We start from the raw sequence: 11,674 nt of genomic DNA on the forward strand, positions 1-11,674 counted from the left end.
ACCCAGCCTGGCATTCATCTCTCAGACACTCAGAGACATAGAACAGTCCACTGTGTGGACTTTGTTTTTGTTTTTTATTGTAGGAATTGAACTTGGATGGGGGAAAGGGAAATTATGGGTTGCCCAGGAACATTCAGTGCAAACTTGCTTGAGACTTCTATATACACTTCAGTATATACACTCCAGTCTTCTCTCCAGCACAAACTATTGCTTAAGACCTCTTTCTTTTACTCCTCCAGCACTTCACTTGCTGCAGACTGTTACTCCTCCAGCACTTCACTTGCTGCAGACTGTTACTCCTCCAGACTAGCTAGCACCACATGGTTAGGCCTGACACTAACTCAACCAGGCCTCAGTGAACTGCCTTTCTCGGGCAGGGATCCCGGCCCTTGTGGTGTAGAAATAGTTCAGGTGCTAACTGTCCCCTGCTCAGCTACCAATCCCAGATAGCTCTCTTCAGGCCCTGCCAGCCAGCCCGGCTGCAATTACCTCTTTCCACTGTCCTTCCCACAGTCCTCTCTTCTGGTTCTGCACCCATCTCAAACTAAAATCTCCCAGTTCTCTCAGGCATGCCTCCACAGTGCTCCTGACTATGTTCCACTCACCAGCCCTCCTGGCTGCGACCAGTTGTCCTCCTGGAGACTCTTAGAAGTGTTCCCTCCCGCTGTCCTCTCCTTGCTCTCTCATGTGCCTCTCCTTCCAGGATCTCTTCACTCCTCCTGGATGCACCCAGCCCCAGGGTCACCCCCCTCCAGACTGGGGAGATCCCTGTGTGCCCCGACAGCCTCCACACTCTCTCACTCCAGCTCTTCCAACCGAGCTGCTGACTCAGGAGGCCTGCCCTCTGCCAATCCAAGTTGAGGATTGGTCAGGGCTCCCTAAAACACCCCAGGCAGCTCTACCTCCTCTACCTCTTCTCCCCTCCTCTCTTTCCAGATCTTTCCAGCAAGCTCTAGAAAGAAGAGGGAGGTCTCAGTGATGCTGCCTGTGAGTCAGCAGCTGCTACCCTGAGCCACTCCCAACCCAAAATAAAAACAAACGGCCTGCCTACATTTTCCTACCCTCCCGACAAATCCTCACATTAACACCTACCTAACTAGAGGGTGCTACACTCGGATCAACTACCTCTGGCATTATTAGCTCTAAAAATTAGTATCCAGTTATAATTGTGCATTTAGGAATGCATCCAACTCTTTTTTAAAACAATCTACTAAACGGCCAGAACCATTTCTTGAGGGAGTCTATTTCACATTTTTCCAGCTCTTACTGTAAAGAAGCCTTTCTGCAAGTGAAGACTGAATCTCTTTTTCTCCAGATGTAAAGAGTCTTGTTGTCCTCTGTAATGATCTGAACGTTAACAACTCTACACCAAGTTCATTATATGGACCACTTATGAACTGTATTTATACATGTTGATCATATCCCCCTTGCGGTAATCCCGAGTGTGGCTCAGGGTTAATTTGCAGTACCAAAAGCGGTAACCCCGAGCCACACTCAAGATATCCCTGTACAGTTACTTACCTTGTCCCTACGATCCAGCAATGTCCTCCAGCAATGTCCTTCGGCCGGTGCATCTGTATTCGGGGTTACGTTCCCTGTGAGCACTGCAATGCAGGGGGGCGGAGCTCAGCGGCAAATTCAAAAAAGTACAAAACATAACATACAAACAATACATTGTAATCTGTTAGGATTACATTACTGTATCAAACCACTTCACCTCAGTTTTGACCCTAGTGCTTTGTCCAATGCCCTGCCTACACTTTTACCATTCTTTCTGCCTGTAAACTTTAGAATGTCCATGGCATCCAAAAAGCATCCCTGGAGGTCAAAAGCAGTTTTAAGCTAGAAAACAGCTATAGTGAATTAGAATCACTTGCAGGACTGAGCAATAGTGATTCATGGGGAAATTCGTCATCAGACACTGAAAGTGACAAGAGCGACGATTCTGCGACTGAGCTAAGTGATGTGTGAACTTGGTGCTCTATTGACTGTGGTACGGATCAGGCAGTGCCCCCAAGATTCCCATTTGCTGGAGCATCTGGTATGAAAGTAGATATTGAACACGACAACCCATTGGCATACTTACAATTATTTCTGACCGATGAGGTTATTAAAAAAATAGTTACTGAGATAAAACGGTACAAAGAGCAACAATTAGCTACTACGCATCTAAAGTTTCCAAGAAGCAGAAAGTGGGAACCAGTGACTGAAGATGACATTTGGAAATTTCTGGGCCTAATAATACTTCAGGGAGTGGTGGGGAAACCCCTGCAGAAGTGGTATTGGACAACTAATAAATTACTTCCCACTCCATTCTTTGGCACGATCATGTCAGAGTACAGATTTTCCCTGATCATGAAATATTTACACTTCGAATACAATGAAGAATTTGTTGAAACTACTTATCCTGCACCAAGACTAAAGAAAATTTGGGAAGTATCTCAAATGATTCTAAAGAATTTCCAATGGCGCTATGTGCCAGAAAGAGATATCAGCAAAGATGAAAGTCTAATGGCCTACAAGGAAGGCTCAGCTGGGTACAATACATTGCATCAAAGAGAGCACAATTTGGCGTAAAATCCTACATGCTATGCGAATCATCCACTGGCTACATTTGGAATTCAGTCATATACACTGGAAAAGGAAGAAAATTCAGTCCAAAATACAGCAACTATGGAATGGCAACATCTTCACGTTCTTTCACTCATTGAGCCATTGCTAAATCAGGGCTATTGCGTAATAACCGACAACTTTTATACGTCTCCTGAACTTTATGAGTTTCTTCTGCGAAACAAAACAGATGCCTATGGAACCGCTAGAGATAAGCAGCGTGACATGCCGACAATGTTTGTAAATAAGAACCTGAAGACTGGAGAAATGGTTGCCTGGTGGAAAGGCAAAATGATGGCACTGTGATGGCGTGACAAGAAAGATGTGTGCCTAATGAGTACATTTCATAATACCTCCACTGTTATGGTACACACAAAAGGTGGGAAAGAAATCATGAAGCCACAAGTAGTGATAAACTACAATAACACCATAGGAGGTGTCAAAAAGAGGCAACCAAGCAATGCCATTCTATACAGCAATGAGGAAACAGCAAAAGAAGTACTACAAGAAGATCTTCAGGCATCTTTTTGAGCAATGTTTGTGGAATGCCTACATTCTGCTAAAAAAAAAAGTGTGACAAGCCTGTGATTCATTCTGACTTCATTTGGAAAGTTGTCAAATGTATCTTTGTGAACCACCAAACACCATCAATGGCTGTGAATAGAGCTGGACGACGTGCTGTTGGCGTTGTGAACCCGGAATGCCTGACTGGTTGTCACTTCATGGACTACATCCCACCAACCGAGAAAAAGTCAGCACCTACAAGAATGTGCGTGGTTTGTTGCTCCAAGCGAGATGACAGTGGAAAGAAAATCAGAAAGGAAACCAGGTTCCATTGCCCTGATTGTGATGTCGAACTTTGTGCAAGCCCATGATTCAAAATTTTTCACACCCAGGATGTTTACTAAACCAATATACAGTGTCTAGTATTACAGTGACTAGTAATATTGCACCCTTGTTTGGACAAATTTCAGTGTTTTTGGTTTAATTACATTATTGAATAAAATGTATTATTATATTAGTATTTTTTATAATTATTTAGAGTTATTTATTATATTATAATTTATGATTTTGTGTTTCAAACATTATCATACCTGGGATATTTACTAGACTCTTGTTGGGACAGATTTAAGTGAGTTATTTCTAAGAATTACAGGCCTACAATATAAAACAACACATTTGCATGCAAAACAATGTACTGCTTTGACATTCAAAAATACTGATATAATCATACCGCCAGGGAGGTTAAAGGAGAAGTACAGCCAAAGCTCGGAAAAACGGCACAGGCGCATGCGAAGTAGCCGGAGCGAAGCGCCCACAATCCCCAGAATGCCCAGTATCATCCAAGTCAGTGATGGTATGCATGACGATGGTAGTGGGACGTAGTATGGGTACGGGGCCTATCAATGAATAGGGGGAGGAAAACAAATAAATACACTCCGCCTACTCATGAAGGATGAAAAAAGAGGCTGATGTAATACGCAACTGTGAAACTGGGAAGGCCCAGGCCGGGGGGCGGGCTGACAAAGAAAAAGTCAGCCCTTGGGCGTCCATGCAGCCAAAGGCTGTGGAAGGACCAAAATCCCCAAAAAACCCAGAAACGGGCCACCAATGCACCATTGTCAGCAGAGCTGGCTGGGAGGGAGAATCGGGACATTGGAGGAGAGCAAGAGAGCAGTGAAGGACAAGAAATAGCGGCCCTATTTTCCTATGTGAAACCTGACCGCTAGATGGCAGTCATCCGAACTAGATGTTCGCGGAGAAGGTGGGAGAGAAGGAAAAAGAATTAAAAGAAGGAAAAAGAGAGACACGAGAGAAATTAGTACAATATTTGACACATTTTGATACTAAACAACACATCATTGATACATTGAACTTAAATTGTCTATATTACATAAACAACAGAAGACATGTTATATCAAGCTAGAAAATATATTCAAAAAGTACGTAAATCAAACATAGGCAAGAAATTACCTTTAATACATATATTATGGGGCATCATAAAAATTTCAATATTGATTCTCAAATTACGGAATTAAGTTGGCAGTGGGTATTGAATGGGGGAAAGGGATGAGTGTAAGATGGAAAAAAACGTATTGGGAACCTAATGAACAAGAATACAGTTAACCATATGGGGAGACAAGAAAATTAAATGATAGGAATCTAAATTATACCAGGTTTACAGAAAAGATTTGAAGCTGATGTATTCATTTAATCCCGGGAATCTAACCGCATCCAAAAGATGGATCCATCGAGTCTCCATTTGGAGCAAGATGGTATCAATATCTCCACCTCGAATATGTGGAGGTACATGTTCAAGAGCTGCAAAACGGATAACATCAGGGTCATAGTGATGTTCCCGAGCAACATGTCTGTTGAGGGCAGTTGTGCTTAAACGTTTATATAGAGGTACAATATGGTCCCTAATGCGTTTAAGGAACGGACGCTTGGTTTTCCCCACATAAAAGCAACCACATGAACAAGAAGCCAAATATACTATTCTGATTGTTTTACAGGTCACTCTATGTTTGATCAGATGGGTCCTACCGTTGGGAAGGACAACTTCTTTAGAGTTGGACATGAAGGGACAAATGTCGCATGCCCCACATGGAAAGGTACCAACACTGGATAGATCCAGTGGGTCACGGACCATGTGGTGGCTGTGATAATAAAGAAATAATTTTATAAGAAAGTTGTTCTAAATATGTTCTTGGCACCGCAATAATCCCCTTTTGCTGCTCTCTCTTTACTATTGTAGCACTCACCCAAACTGGTGGGCGCTACGTTTAGAAAACAAACTTGTTGTTTTCTCAGAATCTTAGAAAGTCTTTTTTGGGCCCTCTGGCCACGGGGCTTTGTACAGCTTTGGGTGCTAATAAGCCTCCATTCCCTGGTCCACATCTTACCATGTAGCCAGGCCTCAGTATTAGTCAGCTGTCTGGAGGGATTCATATGGCTGACTTGACAAAGCTCAGGTCTCTCTTTTTCTCTCTCTCTCTCTCGCTCCCTTTGTTATGGGATCCTGCTGCCGGGTAGTTACTAAATCCATTTTTTTACTATTTTATGTAATGTTCTTTTGATATATAAGCATTATTTAGATCATTGATTTTGGAAATTTTAGGGACATTTTTCACATTGGTGGTTTTATGTGTTTTTGATTAAGGTGAAGAGTGGGACGAATTAATTTTATACACATTCTCCTTACCTAGTTGTTTATTGTCTCAACAGTTGCTGGTTGCATGGTAGTTCCCAAATAATTTAATGAGGAACTGCAGTCTGCTCACATAATTTGTAATAAAAACATATTTGCCATTCTGAAGCTTCCCTCCAACCACTTTGCATATTATTATATATATACTGTGATTTTGTGCTTGCCAAATATGCTGCAGAAATCTCCCTCCACTGAGTCTGGCTGCATCCATTTTAACTATGGGCAGCTGAAGCTGCTGCCTGTTCACTTCCTGGACTTACACAGACACACAGAGGCACACCTTCAGCCCTGCAGCCCTGCAGCTCTCATTGGCCCTCTTATGACTCATCCCCCCTCCCTTCCTAGCAAACTCTCACTAGAGAGAGAGAGCTGTGCATGATATCATAAGCCTAGGCTTATTACCAGACAAGAAACAGGATGTGGGCTGTATAAGGTATTTAAAGGCATAAAAAAACAATTTTACTATCCAAATTTAAAACAACAAGGGCAGAAGATTTAATAGATGGAAAGATGAAAAAATGACTGAAGTATACAGCTCTCCCAAAACGCCCTGCCTATTGATATGAATGTGCAGTGCTTCCAAAGCACCTGAAAGCGTTTCGGAAGAGCCACGACACGGGCAGTTTTAACCCCTTCTTTAGGGTTAAAAGTGCCCTGCTAGCAGCCGAAAAGCAAAGCTTAAACAGCGCTAAAGCGGATGCGGCCCCAGTGTGAATGGGGTCTAACTATAAACAGGTAACCTGTAAAAATGTTAAAGCGTCGCCTAATAAGACTTTTCAGTTTTTCGCCACTCCACGAGCACGTGCAATTTTAAAGCATGACATCTTAGGTATGTATTTAATAACTGTGTAACATTATCTTTCACATTCTACAAAAAAATTGGGATAACTACTGTTTTTTTTTTTTTTTTAATTCATTAAAGTGTATTTTTTTCCCAAAAAATTGCATTCAAAAAACTGCTGCACAAATATAGTGTGACATAAAATATGGCAACAATCACTATTTTATTCTCTAGGGCAGCGAACCTTGGCACCCCAGATGTTTTGGAACTACATTTCCCACAATGCTCAACTACACTGCAGAGTTCATGAGCATCATGGGAAATGTAGTTATTATTATTACTAGTATACAGGATTTATATAGCGTCAACAGTTTATGCAGCACTTTACAACTTGAGGGTAGACAGTACAATAATACAATGGGAGTCAGAGGGCCCTGCTCCTTAGAGCTTACAATCTAAGAGGATTAGCTCCAAAATATCTGGGGTGCCAAGGTTCACCATCACTGCTCTAGGTGCGTCTCTGCTAAAAAAAAATATATCATGTTTGGGGGGGTTCTAAGTAATTTCTAGCAAAAGATACTAATTTAACCACTTCAGCCCCGGAAGGATTTACCCACTTTTACCCAGGCCACGCTGCCTGCCACCAGATGGGGATGTCACTTGCCACGCTGCCTGCCACCAGATGGGGATGTCACTTGCCATGCTGCCTGGCTGCCACCAGATGGGGATGTCACTTGCCAAGCTGCCACCAGATAGAGATGTCACTTGCCACGCTGTCACCAGATGGGGATGTCACTTGCCAAGCTGTGCTGCCACCAGATGGGGATGTCACTTGCCAAGCTGCCTGGCTGCCACCAGATAGAGGAGGGCGGAACAGCGGTGCGGGCAATGAGAGATGTCATCTCTCTCCCCCGCCGCCGCCCTGCTGACATTACTTGTCTCCTCCGTGGCCCGGCAGCAGAGGCACCGTGGCACACAGGTTGGAGACATTTCTTTTCAAAAATGGCACCGGGCGGCGCAATCACGCTACTGCGCATGCGCCGAGCACGTACGAGCTTTCCCGAGCTCGGCCGGCTTCGGAACGGCGCATGCGCAGTAGTGGGCGACTCGCGGCCATCTTTTCTACGGGCACCAGTGCCCCTAATGAACATTAATGGGCAGCTCGAAAGGGGGGGGCGGCTGCAAAGTCGCCGCAGGAGCGGCGCCGCCCCTGCACCACTGCCGCCCGAGGCCTGGCCTCGGCGGCCTTGTGTCAAATCCGGCCCTGGTGGTATTTGATCACCTCTGCACCTCTGTGGTTTATATTTTTTGCGCTATAAACAAAAAAAGAGCGAAAATTTTGAAAAAAAACTTTTTGCTATAATAAACATTAAAAAAAAAATGTAAAAAAAACAAATTTCTTCATTAGTTTAGGCCAATATGTATTCTGCTACATATTTTTGGGAAAAGAAAAAAAAATCGCAATAAGCGTATATTGATTGGTTTTCACAAAAGTTATAGCGTCTACAAAATAGGGGATAGATTTATGGCATTTTTTTTTTACGGCGGCGATCATCGATTTTTAGTGGGACTGCGACATTGTGGCGGACAGATCGGACACCTAAGTGACATTTTTGACACTTTTTTGGGAAGCGGTGACTTTATTACAGTAATCTGTGCTAAAAATATGCACTTATTGTACTAATGACACTGGCAGAGAAAGGGTTAACACTAGGGGCGATCAAGGGGTTAACTGTGTTCCCTGGGTGTGTTTACTAACTGTATGGGGGATTGTGTTACAGAGGAAACACACAGATCCATCTTCCTGCATAGCAGAAAGACAGGATCGTGTGATCTCCCCAGTCAAAACGGAGATTTGCCTTGTTTACACTGGCAGATCCCCGTTCTGTCACTGCAGGGAACGATAGCGGGTGGCTAGCGGACATCGAGTCCACTGAACCCGCTGCTTGGCTCCCCTGCTGGCCGATGGGAGCGCACGTGTGCTCACAAAAGCAAGTTTACGAGCCCAACGTGCAATGACGGCAATTTGCGGGATCGAACCAACCTGCCGCAGTATAATGACGGCGGCTGGTCGGAAAGCAGTAAACTTGTAAACAAAAAGTTCCAGAAAAGGTCTGGTCAGCAAGTGGTTTAGGGTTGCCACCTGTCCGGGATTCACCTGGACAGTTCGGGTTTTGCATCATGCGTCCGGGTTTCAGACTTCCTGAAACCCGAACACATGATTCAAACTGGACTATGGCTTCAGTTGTCAGTTGCTGGCTGCAGCTGTCTAAGCTGAGAGTGTTTGTTACACTCTCTTTCACACTGCCCAAAGCCAGCACCCCCCCTAAAACACACACAGACGGGAGAGGAGAGAGGGCTCGATCTGCACCTCTTCCTCCTGCCCCTACCCCTCTGTGTCTGCCCACACTCCAATCCCCAGCGCTGGGCATCAGAAAAGGAACGTGGGGGCCATTCACTTGAAGTCCAGCAGCCTCAGATATATCTGGATGAGAGGTGCTGACTGCCAAGGGGTGAGTGAGCTCACCATCCATCCTTGTCTGTGACTGAAGTCCCCCCCCCCTTCTCTCTCCTGCCACTGAGTGAGTACACTAAGGTAAATCAGGGTTCTCAGGGGACCCCATACATCAGAGTTCCCCTTTAAACCGGAGGCCACAGTTTTCCCCCTTAGTCCTCTCCGTACATCAGAGTTCTCAGTGTTCCATCTTAAATCAGGGTTCCCAGAGCATCCCTTATGTTAGAGTCCCCAGAGTTCTCCCTTATATCAGAGACTGCAGACTCCCGCCTTACAGTGAAAGAGATGTAAAAGGGAAATTCTGTGGACTCTGAAAGGTCCACAGAAAGGGGGACTCTTGTTAACTTTATATGATTAGAAATGTTATTTAATAGCAAAATATACCGTATCTCACAAAAGTGAGTACATCCCTCACATTTTTGTAAATATTTTATTATATCCTTTCATGTGACAACACTGAAGAAATGACACTTTGCTACAATGTAAAGTAGTGAGTGTACAGCTTGTATAACAGTGTAAATTTGCTGTCCCCTCTGCGATCGGTGAATCGGAGAGCGGATCCGCCGGCCCCAGATGTTGATCATAGAGATTTCCGGTGGACCAGATGGTCGCCGGAGTCTCTACGATCGTCGGAGGCCGGGCGCGATGTTATGACGTCACGCCCAGCCTCTGCATTCAAAAAAACGGTGCCGCTTCGGCTGAGAAGCGGGGATCGTTTTATTTTTTTTTTAATTTCAGGCTTCCCAGCCTAGTGGTGAGATGTGGGGTCTTATTGACCCCATATCTCACTGTAAAGAGGTCCTGTCATGCCATATTCCTATTACAAGGGATGTTTACATTCCTTGTAATAGGAATAAAAGTGATCAATTTTTTTTTTTTTTTTTAAAGTGTCAAATTAAAATTTTTTAAGTAAAATTAACAATTAAAAAAAAATTTTTTTTTAAAGTGCTCCTGTCCCCGTGTGCTCGCACGCAGAAGCGAACGCATATGTAAGTCCCGCCCACATATGAAAACGGTGTTGAAACCACAGATGTGAGGTGTTGCCATGAACGTTAGAGTGAGAGCAATAAATCTAGCCCTAGACCTCCTCTGTAACTCAAAACATGTAAGCAGTAAAAAATTTTAAAGCATCGCCTATGGGGATTTTTAAGTACCGAAGTTTGGCGCCGTTCCACGAGCGTGTGCAGTTTTGAAGCGTGACATGTTAGGTTTCTATTTACTCGGCGCAACTTCATCTTTCACATTATGTAAAAAAATTGGGCTACCTTTATTGTTTTGTTTTTTTTTTAAAGCATGGAACTGTTTTTTTTCCAAAAAAAAGTGTTTGAAAAATTGCTGCGCAAATACCGTGTGAGATAAAAAGTTGCAATGACCGCCATTGTATTCTCGAGGGTCTCTGCTAAAAAAACATATATAATGTTTGGGGGTTCTATGTAATTTTCTAGCAAAAAAATGATGATTTTTACATGTAGGAGCAAAGTGTCAGAATTGGCCGGGTTGGTAAGTGGTGGAGTTCCACCCACTTTTACAACTCTTCAGCGTCCCTCTCTAAACTGTGCACTGTAAACGAATTGGATATTTTAAAATTTTTTTTCTCAACACTTACTGTATGTCTACTGTATTCATTTTTCACTTCCTCCTCCCTGGCCGCGGCCCATCGCATCATTTCCTGTTTGCAATGCCTTCTGGGAAGGGGTGGCAACTTCCTCTGACACTGTCGTTGCTATGGAAACCTGACCTGAAACCTATTACACTGCTTGTGCTGCACTGAGCATGTGCGAGATCTGCAAGGATGAGATCCAGGAAGAAATACAGTCTGGCTTCAGATGCCCAGACTTAAGATGGCCACGGCCTGCTGTAAGGTTATAAAATAACAAACTACTGCTATAAACTAACAAAACAGACCTTAGTTTACAGACTAACTTTACTAGAATACATTAAGCTTGTGTATCATAGGGATATTTTTATTTAAAAAGTATAATTTCGTCCGGAACACCGCTTTAAGCATCTGAGGGGCATCATCAAATGGAAGGTGGAGGAGTACAAGGTCTCTGACATCTACCAGCTCCGTGATGTCATCATGGAGAAGTAGAAGAGTCCAGTGGCAACTTGTGATGCTCTGGTGAACTCCATGCCCAAGAGGGTTAAGGCAGTGCTGGAAAATAATGGTGGCCACACAAAATATTGACACTTAGGGTCCAATTTGGACATTTTCAGTTAGGGGTGTACTCACTTTTGTTGCCAGTGGTTTAGACATTAATGGCTGTGTGTTGAGTTATTTTGAGGGGACAACAAATTTACACTGTTATACAAGCTGTACACTCACTACTTTACATTGTAGCAAAGTGTCATTTCTTCAGTGTTGTCACATGAAAAGATATAATAAAATATTTACAAAAATGTGAGGGGTCTACTTTAACTGACAATTGCGCAGTCGTGCAACACTATACCCAAACAAAATTAATTTTGTTTTCCCCACAAATAGAGCTTTCATTTGGTGGTATTTGGTCACCTCTGCGGTTTTTATTTTTTGCGATATAAACAAAAAAAGAGCGAC

The sequence above is a fragment of the Aquarana catesbeiana genome, linkage group LG04 (genome assembly GCF_042186555.1).
Source record: "Aquarana catesbeiana isolate 2022-GZ linkage group LG04, ASM4218655v1, whole genome shotgun sequence".
Taxonomy (NCBI): Eukaryota; Metazoa; Chordata; class Amphibia; order Anura; family Ranidae; genus Aquarana; species Aquarana catesbeiana.